Here is an 18,708-nt window from a genome sequence, read left to right as displayed (position 1 = left end):
GGCCAAAATCCGTCAGAAAAAATCAGACGGATTTCGTGGTCGGAATGTCTGACCGTGTGTACGGGGCATTAGTGTTTGTTTTTTTTATAAGTAAATTTACTTGCCCCACTCTAGTCAGTGTGGCTGTACTTTTGGGTAAGGTAAAAGCATAGTCTGGCTCCCTGTAATCAGTGAGCGGTGATCATTTAGCTAGGTCTGGTCTGTGTGATCTGATGCTGCCAGTCTGCCTGATAGTTCATTCTGTATCCAGGCAATTTGAGAAGTTTCTGGATGATAGGTGTGAAGTCATGCAGATGGCAGCTGAAATATTGATGCAGCCCGGCCTATCCCAGAGAGGCAGGCTTCGATAGCATGCTGGAATGCTGTATTTATTCTGGGAGCACACAGAGCTCTGGATCTTTTCCCAGAGTGGATTAGTCCAGCCTGAGGGGGGCACGCTGCCCTCCCAGGTAGAAGCTGCTGTTGGTGAGACCTAAGGGGGGTGACCTGAGGGGAGGAAGGCAGCGACCCGGGTACTCAGGAGAAGCTGACTGAGGGGAGCTGTCTGACAAAGATCTGTCTGGGATCACTGGAGGGTGCCGCTTGGAAGACCAGAAGGAGGCATTGTATTGTAGGTTATTGATGTACAAGAAACTTAGTAATAGTTTTATGTTATCAATTGAGTTAGTGTATACGTAATCACTCCTATACACAACATGTTTAATGTTTGAGACCTCTGCTTCATTATTCTGTGGGAAGTTGGGAACCTCAGTGAAGGGAATGTAGATTGTCTAGAGGTGGTTTTTAACCCCTTCATGTCTGTTAAAGTGTGATGTCCAATCACCCACACAGGCCTGTGAGATTAGCCCATTGAGACAATGACACAAAACAACAAAGTCTCTCCAAGCAAATCTAATCTTTATTCTTTGGTGTGAATATTTAAAGGGGGCTTTCAGAAAGTACCGCCCTTTGAATGTGTCATACAGATTATCCAATCATATACAAGTACAGCCTACAATAAAAGTGAAACTAGTGATTCCTCAAAACCATGTGCTTTCCAAGAAACGAAACAACTGAAAGAAGATAACAGTAAGGCTCGGTTCACACAGTACGCGGCACGACTTGCAGCGCCGCGACCTCAGCGGCGACTTGCAAAACGACTTCTGTATAGAAGTCAATGCAAGTCGCCGCAAAAGTAGTACAGGAACCTTTTTTCTAAGTCGGAGCGACTTGAGTCGCTCCTATTAGAACGGTTCCATAGTACAGAACGGGGAGCGACTTGTCAGGCGGCGAAGTCGCCTGGACAAGTCGCCCCTGTGTGAACCGAGCCTAACATGAGAAACGAAACTAGATTAGCAAAACTTGAGCACTTGTGAAGTGGATGTTAGAGAGACACAAAATGGAAACCGAATTTCTTAAAGAATGAAAGCGGTTACGCTAAATATCCCTTCCCTCAGACCTTTCTATTCTAGGGTGTGGCTCAAACCAGTTTTAACTATTTTTTTTCCCCTGCTATATATATGACTGGAATACCAGGGGCTAGCAGAGTTGGATTCAGAATAGAATTATGGATCAAGAGCTATCGCCTCCGGGAACTTCAAATGGAGAAATTATGATTTCCCCTGGGTTGAACATGCTGTATTTATCTATTTTTATCATCCATAATACCTCTTTAAACCAAGCTAATTAAACTATTTTTATTATTATTATAATCTTTGAGTTGGCTGAAATTATTGTACGATACCCATGTACCCTACATTACTAAAAGTGCACACACGTGAACTTTAATGGCATTCCAGTCTTGGTCCGTAGGGTTTAATACAGAGCTGGCCCACCCTTTGCAGCTATAACAGCTTCAACTCTTCTGGGAAGGCCGTCCACAAGGTTTAGGAGGGTGTCTATGGGAATGTTTGACCGTTCTTCCAGAAGCATATCTGTGACTTGGGCCTTCACGTCCAACAGCAGTACCTGGCCTCACAAATGCGCTTCTGGAAGAACGGTCAAACATTCCCATAGACACCCTCCTAAACCTTGTTGACGGCCTTCCCAGAAGAGTTCAAGCTGTTATACCCGCAAAGGGTGAGCCAACTCAATATTGAACTCTACGGACTAAGACTGGGATGCCATTAAAGATCACGTGTGTGCACTTTTAGTAATATAGGGTACATATTTATCTATATTATGTAGATAAATGTAAAGTTATGCACTTGGGGGCTAAGAATATACATGCATCATACATACTAGGAGGAGTACAATTGGGAGGATCCATAGTGGAGAAGGATGTGGGGGGATCCATAGTGGAGAAGGATGTGGGGGGAGTCCATGGTGGAGAAGGATCTGGGGGGATCCATGGTGGAGAAGGATCTGGGGGGATCCATGGTGGAGAAGGATCTGGGGGGGATCCATGGTGGAAAAGGATCTGGGGGCAGTCCATGGTGGAGAAGGATCTGGGGGGGATCCATGGTGTAGAAGGATATGGGGGGGATCCATGGTGTAGAAGGATCTGGGGGAATCAATGGTGGAGAAAGATCTGAGGAAATCAATGGTGGAGAAGGATCTGGGGGTTCTGGTAGATCATAAGCTCAATAATAGCATGCAACGCCAAGCTGCGGTTTCCAAAGCGAGCAAGGTCCTTTCTTCTATTAAGAGAGGTATGAGCTCCAGAGAGAGAGATATTATCTGTACAAATCATTAGTAAGACCTCATCTGGAATATGCAGTTCAGTTTTCGGCTCCAGTTCTCACAAAGGATATCGGGGAACTGGAGAAAGTGCAGAGAAGGGCAACCAAACTGATAAGAGGCATGGAGGAGCTCAGCTATGAGGAAAGATTGGAGGAACTTAATTTATTCTCTCTTGAGAAAAGGAGATTAAGGGGGGGATATGATCAACATGTACAAATATATAAGGGGTCCATATTGTGAACTTAGTGTTGAGTTATTCACTTTACGATAATCACAGAGGACAAGGGGGCACTCCTTACAGCTAGAGGAAAAGAGATTTCATCTCCAAATTCGGAAAGGTTTCTTCACAGTAAGAGCTGTGAAAATGTGGAATAGACTCCCTCCAGAGGTGGTTCTGGCCAGCTAAGCAGAATGCTCTAAGAAAGGCCTGGATTTCCTAAATGTATATAATATAATTGGATACTGACATTTATAGGTAAAGCTGATCCAGGTAAAATCCAATCCAGGGAAATTCTCCCAGGGGATCAAGAAAGGATTTTTTTTCCCCTGCTGTAGCAAATTGGATCATGCTTTGCTGGGATTTTTTTCACCTTCCTCTGGATCAACTGTGGGTATAGGATTGGGTATATGGGATTCTATGATATTATTTATTTATTTTTATGGTTGAACTAGATGGACTTTTTTTCAGCCTGACTAACTATATACCTAAGTGACTTCCTCCAGGTAGCTGGAACTCAAGCGGCTGCTTTGGCTCAGGCAGCTGAGAAAGGCCGACAAGCCTTAGCAGAAGTGTTGCAGTGGCTGTCTTCCCAGACTGTGAGTGTTTCCACTGGGTCACCTAGTGACACCTTGCCAGGCACCAAAAGAGGCATCTGCAAAAGATGACAGCCCAGGACAATGTGGAGGCCTTCTTATGTACTTTTGAGAGAATTGCCGAGGGGCAGGCCTGGCCTAATGACCGCCGGGCTGCGCTTGTTGCACCATTGTTAACAGGGGACTCCCAAAAGGCAGACTTTGACTTGAGGATGCCTGAGATTATGATAAACTCAGAGCTGAGATCTTGGGACGCCGGGGAGTCATCAGTGAGGGAGCAGCGAGTGCATAGCTGAAGTTTGACGTGAGGAGGATCTCTCCGCTGCCACATGTATGACCTAATCAACCTGGTCAAATGGTGGCTGCAGCCTGAAGAACTCACAGGGCACCATATGGTGGAGAGAGTTAGTGATGGACGAACTTCCGACGGGACGTTTCGCGAAAGCGAAATGCGAACGGACCCAAACGTTCGCGAAACCGAACGTTCGCCGCGGGCCCCATTGACTTCAATGGGAGGCGAACTTTGCAAACCTTCATGTCGAATTTGCGGCCACGTGGTAATTATTAGGGGGTAAAACGTAGTCCCACCATCTGGACAATGACATAATACATGTATGAGGTGAATTTGGGATCGATAACTACAAGCATTTTTATTTTATTTGGGAAATTGTTCTAACAATTCAGGACTATGGAGCTAATGAAGGCAATGGAGGAGAGGGAAGGTCAGGGACCAGGGTAGGCAAAGAAGAGGGTGCAGGAGATGATCACCAGCAGCGTGACATACCGGAATGACACATGCACCGTGATAGAGGCATCTGACAGCAGCACCGTAATACAGAGCACTGACAGCAGCACCGTGACATACAGCGCTGACAGCAGCACCGTGACATACAGCGCTGACAGCAGCACCGTGACATACAGCGCTGACAGCAGCACCGTGACATACAGCGCTGACAGCAGCACCGTGACATACAGCGCTGACAGCAGCACCGTGACATACAGCACTGACAGCAGCACCGTAAGCAGCCCCAGGAGGAAGTCAGCACAGCACAGGGATGGTGTGATCCCCTCATAATAAGAACCCCCAGGAGGAAGTCAGCACAGCACAGGGATAGTGTGATCCCTTCATAATAAGAACCCCCAGGAGGAAGTCAGCACAGCACAGGGATATCATAAGCAGCCCCAGTAGAAATATGACACCGCTCAACCTCTTCAAAGAGGAGGGTAGGGGCATATAGTACGGTGTGCTTTTTTGGGTCAAGGAAGTGAGCAGACTGTACGTCAGTCCCTATACCGCTGAAGGACTGCTGCAGTATAGGGCAGCGGTCAGCAGTGGTGCACGTCAACCCTATCTATTGTGGACCTATAGCGGTCCTTACAGAACAGCAGACTGTACCGCACTCAAGCCTATGTACCGTAGCACCCTATACCAAGTTACCAGTCCTTATAAGAACTTTTGTGGACCAAGCAGGTTGTGTATTAGTGTTTAGCAGACTGTACGTCAGTCCCTATACCGCTGAAGGACTGCTGCAGTATAGGGCAGCGGTCAGCAGTGGTGCACGTCAACCCTATCTATTGTGGACCGATAGCGGTCCTTACAGAACAGCAGACTGTACCGCACTCAAGCCTATGTACCGTAGCACCCTATACCAAGTTACCAGTCCTTATAAGAACTTTTGTGGACCAAGCAGGTTGTGTATTAGTGTTTAGCAGACTGTACGTCAGTCCCTATACCGCTGAAGGACTGCTGCAGTATAGGGCAGCGGTCAGCAGTGGTGCACGTCAACCCTATCTATTGTGGACCGATAGCGGTCCTTACAGAACAGCAGACTGTACCGCACTCAAGCCTATGTACCGTAGCACCCTATACCAAGTTACCAGTCCTTATAAGAACTTTTGTGGAACAAGCAGGTTGTGTGTTAGTGATTAGCAGACTGTACGTCAGTCCCTATACCGCTGAAGGACTGCTGCAGTATAGGGCAGCGGTCAGCAGTGGTGCACGTCAACCCTATCTATTGTGGACCGATAGCGGTCCTTACAGAACAGCAGACTGTACCGCACTCAAGCCTATGTACCGTAGCACCCTATACCAAGTTACCAGTCCTTATAAGAACTTTTGTGGAACAAGTGAGTTGTGAATGTTTAGCAGACTGCAGCAGAAGGGCAGCAGTCAAGTATAATATCCTTTCTATATTTGGAAGAAAGAATATTATACATGTACAAGCCTATTACTGTACCACTGATACCAGTCCTGAAAAGAACCTTTGTGGAACTAATAATAACAGCAAGTCTTTAAAATTACCCTCACTGCCTGACAACACTGCTTCCTTCCTGTCCCTATACAAATTGGCAAAAAAAGAGAACGATTAGTGGTTACTGGAACAGCTCTTTTGTGGACCTTGATAGTAACAGCTAATGATGATGATGATGATGATGATGATGAAAGACTAATCTGGCTGTCCCTGTAGCATACACCGTCCTTTCCCTTTCTCTAAACTAACAAAAGACACTCAGGCTGCTGCAAGAATCAGCAGCACAGCAAACCTATCAACACCTAACACCTATACCAGTCCTGAAAAGAACTTTTGTGTACCAAATAGCTAGTGGTTTATCTCTCCCTACTCCACACAGGAACCTGTCCCTATCGTAACAGAAGAAAGAATGTAAAATGGCCACCGGATCGGGTGTATTTATAGGTTAGGGGGGATGTCCAAGTGTCCATGTGCTGTCATGTCTCAATTGGCTGTCCTGTATCACATGATAAACGTGTCACCAAAGGTTAAAGTTCTTGTATACATTAAACACGTAAGTCCGCCGCGGCGAACGACGGAAAAAGGCGTTCGAACGTGCGGACCGCGAATGTCGGAAATTCGCCGCGAAACGACCGCCGGGCGAAACGTTCGTCCATCACTAGAGAGAGTTGCGAAGGATCGGTTTGTGAGAGCTCTACCTCCTGAGTTGCAGAGGTGGGTGAGGCAAGCTGATCCAAATTCAAAGGATGAGCTGGTAGAATGCTACTATGCTTCAGAGGACCTCATTCTGGGGTCTACAGGTTCAAGGTCCCTAACAGCCAAAAGACGCCCTCCAGTAACCATTGGGTTACACCCGGCAGCGCAGTTGGTAGAGTCCAAAAGGGGAAGTGCTCCGAGTGGCCAGAGGGTTGGCCCCTGTTGAAAGGCCCCATCTGGGAGGCCCTGGTTAATACCTGTGGGAATCCCCAATGTTGGTGGTGCATAGAGTGAGGTCACATTGCTGACAAGTTCCCCTCGAACTCCGAGCCGATAGAGTGTGGTTTAGTCCAGCGCCTGTGCTTGTTTGCTCGGCCAGGCCTAGTTGCAGATCATGCCAAACTCTATTGTAAAAATAAGGGGGGAAAGCATGCATGCCTTTATGGACTCTGGAATCCTGGTTACTCTGGTTCATACCCGGACCCTAAACAGTTGACCCAGTGTCAGGTAGAAGTGGTATGTGTGAACGGTGACTGTAAAAATGACCCCAGAGCACTGGTAACGTTTGAAACCAGCTCAGGGTCGGGTTTCCATGAAGTGGCTGTGTCCCCTATCCTATTACACAGTGTAATACTGGGGGGAGACTTTACACTGTTCCAGGAACCCTGCAGTAGGAAGGATAAGACTCCTGAGCCTGGACTTTTTATTGGGTCTGCAGGGGAGAACCCCAACCCCTTTGAACCAAAGGTTGATGAAAATGCTGTAGGAATGACCTCTGATGAAAATATGTATTTTTTCATAGCAGTCTGTGCAGGTGAACTGGAGGTTGTTCCTGAGACCCTAGAGTTTCCCGATGTGCCGGAGCTAGAAGTAGTGATGGCCGAACGGTTCGCCCGGCGGTCGTTTCGCGGCGAATTTCCGACATTCGCGGTCCGCACGTTCGAACGCCTTTTTCCGTCGTTCGCCGCGGCGGACTTACGTGTTTAATGTATACAAGAACTTTAACCTTTGGTGACACGTTTATCATGTGATACAGGACAGCCAATTGAGACATGACAGCACATGGACACTTGTACATTCCCCCTAACCTATAAATACACCCGATCCGGTGGCCATTTTACATTCTTTCTTCTGTTAAGATAGGGACAGGTTCCTGTGTGGAGTAGGGAGAGATAAACCACTAGCTATTTGGTACACAAAAGTTCTTTTCAGGACTGGTATAGGTGTTAGGTGTTGATAGGTTTGCTGTGCTGCTGATTCTTGCAGCAGCCTGAGTGTCTTTTGTTAGTTTAGAGAAAGGGAAAGGACGGTGTATGCTACAGGGACAGCCAGATTAGTCTTTCATCATCATCATCATCATCATCATCATTAGCTGTTACTATCAAGGTCCACAAAAGAGCTGTTCCAGTAACCACTAATCGTTCTCTTTTTTTGCCAATTTGTATAGGGACAGGAAGGAAGCAGTGTTGTCAGGCAGTGAGGGTAATTTTAAAGACTTGCTGTTATTATTAGTTCCACAAAGGTTCTTTTCAGGACTGGTATCAGTGGTACAGTAATAGGCTTGTACATGTATAATATTCTTTCTTCCAAATATAGAAAGGATATTATACTTGACTGCTGCCCTTCTGCTGCAGTCTGCTAAACATTCACAACTCACTTGTTCCACAAAAGTTCTTATAAGGACTGGTAACTTGGTATAGGGTGCTACGGTACATAGGCTTGAGTGCGGTACAGTCTGCTGTTCTGTAAGGACCGCTATCGGTCCACAATAGATAGGGTTGACGTGCACCACTGCTGACCGCTGCCCTATACTGCAGCAGTCCTTCAGCGGTATAGGGACTGACGTACAGTCTGCTAATCACTAACACACAACCTGCTTGTTCCACAAAAGTTCTTATAAGGACTGGTAACTTGGTATAGGGTGCTACGGTACATAGGCTTGAGTGCGGTACAGTCTGCTGTTCTGTAAGGACCGCTATCGGTCCACAATAGATAGGGTTGACGTGCACCACTGCTGACCGCTGCCCTATACTGCAGCAGTCCTTCAGCGGTATAGGGACTGACGTACAGTCTGCTAAACACTAATACACAACCTGCTTGGTCCACAAAAGTTCTTATAAGGACTGGTAACTTGGTATAGGGTGCTACGGTACATAGGCTTGAGTGCGGTACAGTCTGCTGTTCTGTAAGGACCGCTATCGGTCCACAATAGATAGGGTTGACGTGCACCACTGCTGACCGCTGCCCTATACTGCAGCAGTCCTTCAGCGGTATAGGGACTGACGTACAGTCTGCTAAACACTAATACACAACCTGCTTGGTCCACAAAAGTTCTTATAAGGACTGGTAACTTGGTATAGGGTGCTACGGTACATAGGCTTGAGTGCGGTACAGTCTGCTGTTCTGTAAGGACCGCTATCGGTCCACAATAGATAGGGTTGACGTGCACCACTGCTGACCGCTCACCTATACTGCAGCAGTCCTTCAGCGGTATAGGGACTGACGTACAGTCTGCTAATCACTAACACACAACCTGCTTGTTCCACAAAAGTTCTTATAAGGACTGGTAACTTGGTATAGGGTGCTACGGTACATAGGCTTGAGTGCGGTACAGTCTGCTGTTCTGTAAGGACCGCTATCGGTCCACAATAGATAGGGTTGACGTGCACCACTGCTGACCGCTGCCCTATACTGCAGCAGTCCTTCAGCGGTATAGGGACTGACGTACAGTCTGCTAAACACTAACACACAACCTGCTTGGTCCACAAAAGTTCTTATAAGGACTGGTAACTTGGTATAGGGTGCTACGGTACATAGGCTTGAGTGCGGTACAGTCTGCTGTTCTGTAAGGACCGCTATCGGTCCACAATAGATAGGGTTGACGTGCACCACTGCTGACCGCTGCCCTATACTGCAGCAGTCCTTCAGCGGTATAGGGACTGACGTACAGTCTGCTAAACACTAATACACAACCTGCTTGGTCCACAAAAGTTCTTATAAGGACTGGTAACTTGGTATAGGGTGCTACGGTACATAGGCTTGAGTGCGGTACAGTCTGCTGTTCTGTAAGGACCGCTATCGGTCCACAATAGATAGGGTTGACGTGCACCACTGCTGACCGCTCACCTATACTGCAGCAGTCCTTCAGCGGTATAGGGACTGACGTACAGTCTGCTAATCACTAACACACAACCTGCTTGTTCCACAAAAGTTCTTATAAGGACTGGTAACTTGGTATAGGGTGCTACGGTACATAGGCTTGAGTGCGGTACAGTCTGCTGTTCTGTAAGGACCGCTATCGGTCCACAATAGATAGGGTTGACGTGCACCACTGCTGACCGCTGCCCTATACTGCAGCAGTCCTTCAGCGGTATAGGGACTGACGTACAGTCTGCTAAACACTAATACACAACCTGCTTGGTCCACAAAAGTTCTTATAAGGACTGGTAACTTGGTATAGGGTGCTACGGTACATAGGCTTGAGTGCGGTACAGTCTGCTGTTCTGTAAGGACCGCTATCGGTCCACAATAGATAGGGTTGACGTGCACTACTGCTGACCGCTGCCCTATACTGCAGCAGTCCTTCAGCGGTATAGGGACTGACGTACAGTCTGCTAAACACTAACACACAACCTGCTTGGTCCACAAAAGTTCTTATAAGGACTGGTAACTTGGTATAGGGTGCTACGGTACATAGGCTTGAGTGCGGTACAGTCTGCTGTTCTGTAAGGACCGCTATAGGTCCACAATAGATAGGGTTGACGTGCACCACTGCTGACCGCTCACCTATACTGCAGCAGTCCTTCAGCGGTATAGGGACTAAGAGTTTTGTCACAGGGTCATTTAAAAAATGACATGCAGAGGAAGAGGCAGGCCCTTCCGCAGGGGTGGTAGGGGTAGGGCAGGAGCAACAGGCTTGAGCCAAAGTGGGAAGTTGCAGAAGGTGCGTTCAATTACTTTAAAGGATGCACCAGACTTGGTTGAGTGGCTCGCTCAGCCTTACTCTTCTGCACCCTCCTCATCCTCTCGATCTGCACCCTCTTCTTCACTCTCTGCTATGTGCACCCCCAAAGACACTACCACCAACAACACGACCACCACCACCACCACCACATACCTTCCGCTTGAGTCACTGGAATTATTTTCCGATCCATATCAAGAGGACATTTCTGATGCGCAGCCACTCTTGGTATTGGATCAGGAAGAGGAGGTAGCAACAAGCGCTACTCAGCAGTCTGACGCCAGTACCCAGATCAGCCCAAGGAGGAGGTTGGTCCCCGGTGTTGCTGCCTACTCTACTTATAGCGGTGGGGAAGGTGACGTTGATGATGACGTGTCTAGTGATGTCACGTGGGTGCCCACAAGAGAGGAAGAGGAGGGGAGTTCAGAGGGAGATATGGACCAGCAGATAGGGAGGAGAAGCAGCAATGACTTACATTGCACAGCAGGGACAAAGCAGACTGCAAATGTATCAGGAGCGAGTCATCGACCATGTACGGTCACATCTGGCGCTCCCAGGACACCGGCACATGGCTCCGCAGTGTGGGCTTTTTTTAACGTGTCCGCTGCTGACAATAGCGTTGCCATCTGCAATCTTTGCAGTCAACGCGTTAGTCGCGGTAAGCCCAATACTCACCTAGGGACGACCGCCTTAAGAAGGCACATGAGCAGCCATCACCGAGCCCAGTGGGAGCAACGGAACACACAAAGCCACACTGCAGGCTCTCACCGTCCAGCCTCGTCTTCTACTTCTCCTTCTCCTCTCTCCTCACAATTGTCCTCCACTCCACCTTCCATCAGGCCAAGCTCACATTTTTCTGCAAAAAGGCAGGCTTCCGTGGGCCTAATGTTTGAGCGTAAAAAAATGATGACGCCGGATAACCCTCTTGCCCAACGGTTGGCGGCTGGCTTGTCAGAACTCATAGCCCGCCAACTACTGCCATATAAACTGGTGGACTCGGAGGCCTTTCGCAAATTTGTGGCCATTGGAACACCACAATGGAAGGTCCCAGGAAGGAAGTATTTCTCAGAGAAGGGCATCCCAGAGCTATATGGCCATGTTCAGCGGCAAGTGAATGTATCTCTGGCACACAGTGTCGGTGCCAAGATACATCTGACCACAGACACGTGGTCTAGCAAACACGGGCAGGGAAGGTATATCAGTTTTACTGCCCACTGGGTGAACCTTCTGACGGCCGTCAAGCATGTAACCCGTGGCACCCGTGTAGATTTGGTTTTACCGCCACGGATTGCATGCAGGCCTGACTCTTCTTCTCCTCCTCCTACTCCATCCTCCTCCCTCTCCTCCTCAGCTGCCTCCTCCTTTTCCGCTGCTAGCGTCTCTTCCACTGCACCGCCCAAGCTCCCCAGAACCTATTCCACATGCCAGGTGAGACGTTGCCATGCCGTGCTGCGTCTGTTGTGCCTGGAAGCAAAGAGCCACACTGGCCCGGCACTCCTTTCAGCTTTGCGTTCACAGGCAGATGAGTGGCTAACACCGCTCAATTTGACAGTTGGTAAAGTGGTGTGTGACAACGGTGCCAATCTGCTTAGCGCATTGAAACAGGGCAAAATCACGCACGTGCCGTGCATGGCACACGTCTTAAACTTGGTCGTGCAGCGATTCCTTGTCAAATACCCTGGGGTCCAGGACATCTTGCGGCAGGCAAGGAAAATCTCGGCCCATTTCAGAAGATCTTACACGGCCATGGCTCGCCTTGCTGACATTCAGCGGCGACACCATCTGCCGGTCAGACGTCTTATTTGCGATTGCCCGACGCGATGGAACTCAACCTTCTATATGCTTGATAGGCTGCTCCAGCAGAAACGTGCAGTTAACGTCTACCTGTATGAACTCTGCGAAAGAAACGGTTCTGGGGAGCTGGGTTTTTTTTCACCGCGCCAGTGGCTGCTCATGCGCGACACATGCAGACTTCTGCGGCCATTTGAGGAGATCACCAAACTGGTCAGTCGCAGCCATGGCGCCATCAGTGACATGGTACCTTATGCCTTCTTTCTGGAGCGTGCATTGCGTCGTGTCATTGATCAGGCTGTGGAGGAGCAGGAGCGGGAAGATGAGGAAGTCGCAATGCTGGATGAATTCCCAGGGGGGGCTACTCTATCTGAGACAAGTCAACAACAGGAGTCTGATGAGGAGTCAGAGGAGGATGGTGCCGGGGCGGATGAGCAGGAGCAAGAAGAGCATGCTTTAAACCTTTCTGGGATCCCTGTTGTGCGAGGATGGGGAGAGGAGAATGAAGAGGACGACATTATCCTGGATGATGAGCAGGAGCCAGGCCACCACACCGCTTCCACTTTAGTGCAAATGGGGGCCTTCATGCTCCAGTGTTTTAATAGGGACCCCCGTATAAAAAGCATGAGGGTCAAGGACCAGTACTGGGTGGCAACGTACTTAGACCCCCGGTACAAACACAAAATGGCGGAAATGTTACCGCCGTCGCAGAGGGCTGTCAGAATGCAGCACTTCCAGGCCTTGCTTCGAGAAATGCTGCATTCTGCTTTTGCGTGCGCTGGCAGAGGAGCAATTCCCACTCCCAGAGAAGGATTTGCGGGTACCAATCCAACAGCGCCTGCAAGAAGAGGCCGGTTTGAAGATGTGTTGGTGACTTCGGATATGAGGTCATTCTTTCAGCCGACCCATCGACAGGTGTCATCCGGATCCAGCATCAGGGAACGCCTAGACCGTCAGGTGTCCGACTACATTGGGTTAACGGCCGATGTGGACGCTCTGAGGAGTGATGAACCCCTAGACTACTGGGTGGGCAGGCTTGACCTCTGGCCAGAGCTTGCCCAATTTGCAATCGAACTGTTGGCTTGCCCCTCATCCAGTGTCCTGTCCGAAAGGACGTTCAGCGCAGCAGGGGGGATTGTGACCGATAAGCGTACTCGCCTAGCTCACCACAGTGTTAACTACCTCACATTTCTAAAAATGAATGAGGCATGGATCTCGGAGGAATTCAACACATGTGATCAGTAGACCATGTATATGTCTATAAACAATTTTTGGAATCAAGCACACAGACCTTCTTAATTCATTTGGCTCACTTCCCTGACCCAAAAAAGCACACCGTACTATATGCCCCTACCCTCCTCTTTGAAGAGGTTGAGCGGTGTCATATTTCTACTGGGGCTGCTTATTATGAGGGGTTCCCACCATCCCTGTGCTGTGCTGACTTCCTCCTGGGTGTTCTTATTATGAGGGGCTCCCACCATCCCTGTGCTGTGCTGACTTCCTCCTGGGGGTTCTTATTATGAGGGGATCACACCATCCCTGTGCTGTGCTGACTTCCTCCTGGGGCTGCTTACGGTGCTGCTGTCAGCGCTGTATGTCACGGAGCTGCTGTCAGCGCTGTATGTCACGGAGCTGCTGTCAGCGCTGTATGTCACGGAGCTGCTGTCAGCGCTGTATGTCACGGAGCTGCTGTCAGCGCTGTATGTCACGGAGCTGCTGTCAGCGCTGTATGTCACGGAGCTGCTGTCAGCGCTGTATGTCACGGAGCTGCTGTCAGCGCTGTATGTCACGGAGCTGCTGTCAGCGCTGTATGTCACGGAGCTGCTGTCAGCGCTGTATGTCACGGAGCTGCTGTCAGCGCTGTATGTCACGGTGCTGCTGTCAGCGCTGTATGTCACGGAGCTGCTGTCAGCGCTGTATGTCACGGAGCTGCTGTCAGTGCTGTATGTCACGGAGCTGCTGTCAGCGCTGTATGTCACGGAGCTGCTGTCAGCGCTGTATGTCACGGAGCTGCTGTCAGCGCTGTATGTCACGGTGCTGCTGTCAGCGCTGTATGTCACGGAGCTGCTGTCAGCGCTGTATGTCACGGAGCTGCTGTCAGCGCTGTATGTCACGGAGCTGCTGTCAGCGCTGTATGTCACGGAGCTGCTGTCAGCGCTGTATGTCACGGAGCTGCTGTCAGCGCTGTATGTCACGGTGCTGATGTCAGTGCTCTGTATTACGGTGCTGCTGTCAGTGCTCTGTATCTCCTGCACCCTCTTGTTTGCCTACCCTGGTCCCTGACCTTCCCTCTCCTCCATTGCCTTCATTAGCTCCATAGTCCTGAATTGTCAGAACAATTTCCCAAATAAAAAAAAAATGCTTGTAGTTATCGATCCCAAATTCACCTCATACATGTATTATGCTATTGTCCAGGTGGTGGGACTACGTGCTACCCCCTAATAATTACCCCGTGGCCGCAAATTCGACCTAAAGGTTTGCGAAATTCGCCTCCCATTGAAGTCAATGGAGCCCGCGGCGAACGGTCGTTTTCGCGAACGTTTGTGTCCGTTCGCGTTTCGCGTTCGCGAAACGTCCCGTCGGAAGTTCGTCCATCACTAGCTAGAAGTCTCCGGGGACAACTTTGGGACTACCCATTTATAGTAGGACCCTACTTTTGAACAAGCCCAGAAACTTGTGAAGGTAAACAATGGGACCCGTGTAGATCCAGGCCTGGAGAATGTGTTCCCTCATATGGCAGTTAACTATGACATGTTGTACAGCTTGTGGTGCTTGTCCCTTATAGGAGGACAGTGTTGAACCTGGCCCATACACCATTTCCTCGGAGGGTCACCTGGCATATGAAAAGGCCAAGGAATATTTTTTACAGTGTTTCTTTTGGCCTGGGATATTTATTGTGAGTCTTGCCCTGAGTCTTGCCCTGAGTCTTGCCCTGAGTCTAAAAAGTCAGCCCCTATGCCCCATTACTGTAGCCCACTGGTGCCATTGCCGGTGATCAAGGAGATGGGCCCATCTATAGGGACATACACACAGCACAAGGCCGTGTTCACACTACGAGACATTTCTTGGGGCTGCAGTTCCTCAGAGCTCTACAAGGTGGTGATCTTATCATTTCTACCCAGACAGGAAGTCTCTATGGAAGACAGGAAGTGATGTCAGGTACAGACAGGAAGCGATAAAATTTATAAATAGGAAGTTCTGGGTGAGAGGTGAGTCGGGAAGAAGTAGAGAGGAGACGTTGCTGGAAGTGGCAGTAGAGGAGGTAATAAGATCTTATTTTCTATTTACACCCAGTAACCCCTCGTCATGTTCCGTCCTCTTCCTCCATAGTCACTATGACGTCTTTTATCTCCAGCAGATGATGATACACATATATATAGTGGGAACCTAGATTAACCCCTTTAGGGTCAGAACATTTCCTCATGTACTATGTGGGTATCCTGAGGCTGTTCCCTTAAGGAACACGTCTTCTAATGCTCCATACACACAATCGGAAATTTAGCCAGCAAAAGACCGATGAGAATCGGAAAAAGCGACTGTGTGTATGCTCCATTGGACTTTTGCTGGCCGAATTTCCGCCAGCAAAAATATTGAGAGCGTGTTCTCAATTTTTCAGTCTTAAAAAGCACAATTTCCGACGCGGCAAAATTCCTACGCATGCTCGGAAACAATTCAACGCATGCTCGGAAGCATTGAACTTCACTTTCTCGGCTCGCTGTAGTGTTGTACCTCACCTTGTTCTCGACGGTCGAAAGTTCAGCGAACTTTTGTGTGATCGTGTGTATGCAAGCCAAGCTTGAGCGGCATTCCGTTGGAAAAACCATCCAAGATTTTTCCGACGGAAAATCCGCTCGTGTGTACGGGGCATAAGAGTTGTTCAACATGTACTGGGATTCCAAAAGAGATTCTAACCGACCAATGGACTCCTTTTATGACCAAAGTAATGAAAGAGTTTGTGTATATTGTTCAATATTAAGCACTTGCATGCTTCGGTTTACCACCCTCAGACAGATTGTTTAACAAAACTCTTACGAGTATGCTAAAGATGGTGGTGGATAAAGATGGGAGAGACTGGGATGTCCCGCCGTCTTCCACAGGGTTCTCACCCTTTGAACTTTTGCATTGGAGGCATCCCCAAGGGTAGCTAGATATTGCCAAAGAGACCTAGGAGACTGAGACTACTCCCTACCGGGCGTGTCATAGAACATATCTCGGCCATGCAGGACAGAATTAGCTCCGTGATGCCCCTTGTCCAAAAACGCAAGTAGTAGACCCAGGAAGAGTAGAGTCGAGTGCACAATAGGGCAGCAAAGGTCCAAACTTTCCACCCAGGGGATCGTATACTCGTTTTAGTCTCCGCAGTGGAAAGTAAGTTCCTTGCTAAGTGGCAAGGACCCTATAAAATGCTCAAATGGTTTGGTAAGTAAACTATAAGATGTACCAACCAGACAGGTGGAAAAAAAGAGGAGATCTGTCATGTAAATTTAAATAAAGCCTACAAAGATAGAGAATCTCTCCTAGCCCTGGGTGATAAGCCCTCCGAAGAAAGATGAAGGCATAGGTGAAGCTCAGATACCTGAGTCTATGTCAGCATCACAAAAAGTTCGGAGAGTTTCTACAGCGAAATACAGATTTCTTCTCAGAGTTGCCATGCTGCACAAATGTAATTAAACATGGCATTGTCACTGACCCCAAGGTTTGGGCGTGACTTAAGCCGTATCGTATTCCAGACACCCACAGACAGGCAGTAGCTGAAGAAGTACGGAGGATGGTAGACCTCGGGGTGATAGAAAAGTCCAAAAGTGAATGGTGTAGTCCTATAGTCTTAGTTCTTAAGCCAGATGGATCCTTTAAGATTTTGTAATGACTTCCGGAAACTGAACGAAGTGTTGAGGTTTTACACCTATCCCATGACCCGGGTTGATGAACTAGTTGAGAAGCCTGATCCCACCAGGTACATAACCACCTTTGATCTCACTAGAGGGTATTGGCAGGTTCCCCTGACAGATGACGCAATAGAGAAGACAGCTTTTGCAACTCAAGAGGAGTGGGAGTATTTAGAAGGACACAAGGATCTCTACAAGGACGTCATGATGGACAATCAGCCGCCCCTCACATCACCGGGTAAGAGGAGACTTTATTGTAAAGGAGAGAGCAGTACGGAGGCTCCACCTAGATCCCCCATCATCTGATAAACACATAGAAACAATGTATTCAGTCAGTGTGTGTGTTTCCTACAGATGGATCCAGTAATGGGAACCCACCAGAGAGATGTCCCCGTCCTCTGTATTCCCGGGATTCCACACAGGAAGGTCACACCATCCCCCACCATTATCAGGTAGATGAGGAACAATCACTGATAGTATCATTAGGATCTGTACATTATCTGCATTGTTACCATTGATGTCATTTTTATTATATATTCAGAGTGGAAACCTGAGAGATCCTAAAGTTGAGGTTAAAGAAGAGATAAAAGAGGAGGATGACGAGTCACCCAGCTATGGGAACCCACCAGAGAGATGTCCCCGTCCTCTTTATTCCCGGGATTCCACACAGGAAGATCACACCATCCCCCACTGTTACAAGGTTGGTGGGACTGAGATTGTAAAACACAGACTCATGGATACGATTTGTTGATTTCTTATGTGATGTCACAATAATAAATCTTCTATCTTACAGATGATATTTTCTCTCTCATTTTCTTGGTTTAGAGTGGAGATCCAATGGATATAGAATTTGAGGTGAAATCAGAAGAAGAAGAGAGGTATGTGAGGGATGATCAGCAGTCTATGGAGGAGGATGGAATAACGGGGACATTTATAGAGGAGGACACTCCTACAGAGATCAGCACAGGTGGGTCATTAACACTAAATCCATTCCTCCACCCATACTGCTCACTGATTGGTCCAGAGTAGGGCGGGGGCTGGGGGATATCAGCCTGTAATCCCCTGGTCACTTTCCTGAGCTGTGTTCCCCGTCCTGTATTCCTGGATTTCTCTCGGATAATCTTCCTTCTCTGTGCTGCCGACACAATTTATGTATCTAGACTGGAATTATGGAGATTCTGGAGATCAGCTGGCAGCAAAATGTTAATATTCACCATAGATGTTACTAGATCTAGACACCTGGGGTATGTACCTTGAGTCTTCTGCCCCATACCCGGGTCTAGTAAGATCTCAGACAGAACAATCCCCCCGGGGGTTACTTGCTGTGTTGTCTGCTGGCTGTGCCGGGTGGAGGGATATGTCTGTATAGTCTCAGACCCAAGTCACTGAGTGCAGTCTCAGGAGATGGGAGGAGCGGTGTGGGACCTCTGCAACTTGTCTCAGTTAAGTAAATATTTAGCCACCACTGACTTCTAAGCACCAATAATATAAGTCCTGACTCTTTTAATAGATCATTTATATTGTACATTACATACTCCTGACCCCTTCACTATATACTCTATGTTGTACATTATATAATTCTGATACTATATAGTCCCAACTATTGTACCTCATACAGCATGTTGTGTATTAAAAAGGCCTGAACTCG

General features: G+C 48.3%; 3 protein-coding genes across 3 annotated transcripts in view; 2 read left to right on the top strand and 1 right to left on the bottom strand.

Moving 5' to 3' along the window:
• The window catches only part of LOC143955465 (uncharacterized), a 230,834-nt gene that overhangs the window by 135,377 nt on the left and 76,749 nt on the right, over window positions 1-18,708 (bottom strand). The window lies entirely within an intron of this gene.
• LOC143955363 (uncharacterized) overlaps window positions 1-18,708 on the top strand; it is a 40,936-nt gene that overhangs the window by 4,098 nt on the left and 18,130 nt on the right. The gene's annotated exons all lie outside the window — the stretch shown is intronic.
• Window positions 15,359-18,708, top strand: part of LOC143955747 (uncharacterized) — a 132,681-nt gene continuing 129,331 nt past the window's right edge. The window contains exons 1-2 of the mRNA XM_077465867.1: window positions 15,359-15,436; window positions 17,169-17,512. The gene's annotated coding sequence lies outside the window, so the exon portion shown is untranslated. The remainder of the gene's footprint in view (window positions 15,437-17,168; window positions 17,513-18,708) is intronic.

The sequence above is a fragment of the Lithobates pipiens genome, unplaced genomic scaffold, assembly GCF_037356315.1.
Source record: "Lithobates pipiens isolate NorthernLeopardFrog02 unplaced genomic scaffold, aLitPip1_a1.2 Scaffold_35, whole genome shotgun sequence".
NCBI classification, from domain to species: Eukaryota; Metazoa; Chordata; class Amphibia; order Anura; family Ranidae; genus Lithobates; species Lithobates pipiens.
Note: the sequence above shows the minus strand (reverse complement) of the source record. Positions and strands in the feature narration are given on the sequence as shown.